Source organism: Euprymna scolopes, chromosome 16, assembly GCF_053919585.1.
Source record: "Euprymna scolopes isolate OS-2025 chromosome 16, ASM5391958v1, whole genome shotgun sequence".
In the NCBI taxonomy this organism is placed as follows: Eukaryota; Metazoa; Mollusca; class Cephalopoda; order Sepiida; family Sepiolidae; genus Euprymna; species Euprymna scolopes.
This window is the reverse complement of record NC_136497.1, coordinates 136,742,260-136,743,356: the sequence shown is the minus strand read 5'-3', so window position 1 is coordinate 136,743,356 and position 1,097 is coordinate 136,742,260.

Genomic DNA, 1,097 nt, shown 5'->3' with positions numbered 1-1,097 from the left:
TGTCTCTTTCTTCTGTTCTTTTTTAATATCTTTGTGTTATATTTTTAACTAGCAGAATCCATGTACCAGTGTTCCCTTGTGGAAATATGACCTAAAGCCTAAACCAATTCGGTAAACAACCCCTTTCCCCCATCACTGAAAACAAATTAATCTATGATTATCTGGTGGATTATCATACAGTGAGTCGTGTAAATTACTGACTATCGGGTATCGACGTGTCTGGTTAATATTTACGTCAGTAGTTTTACTGCAATTGTCGTCAGTATTAATATTTTCGTTGTGATTAAGATACTAGGTAATATTTCTTCATGTTTTTCATCGACTGGTTTGTCATTTTTTAAGGCCCTGTCGGTGGGGCATTAGAATATGCCCCCCCCCCCCCCTGCAGAGGGTAAAAGTCCCTCAATGGGGGTCCTGGATATGACCTTAAACTATATCCAGTGGTGAGGCTCCAGCTTGTGGGCTTTGGGGAGTGTGGAGCCACCCTTTAATTACCGCTGCTCCCAGGTCCACTCTGACCCGGAGTGGTAGTACCTGTTAGGGTCCCAACTATGGGTTAAATAGAAACCGACGTGAAAACAACAAATATATTCTATCAAAAAAATTTTTCTTCAAAATCTTTGGATTCGGCATTAAATAACCCGAAAAGGGTTGATATGCCATAAAACAAAAACAACCAACCAACCAATCATTTTTTAAATTAAATATATCATTGAATTTTACACATCTAACCTTTTTTATGTTAAGTGTTGAGACATTATGTTGAACAAAGATGGCGGCAGTAAATCAAATCGGCAAAGAATCAATGCAGTCCCAATCTTGAGTCGTTTTTAGACAGAGGCGACGGCAAACTGATTGAATCCAAAATTCGACATTTTTTTATAATAACATTTGAAGCTTCTGATTGGTTGATTATTATAACTGTGGTTATAAAAACGATCGTCGAAATCATTGGAGTCATACCCTCATTATAATCAAAAATATTTTAACGGATAAAAAAAATATTAACACAATGAGACAGCGGCGGTTGTTAGTGGTAGCTCTGGAAAGTTGTGGACACTGGCAGCAGTGGCCAAAATGAAATCATCTGGCTTCAC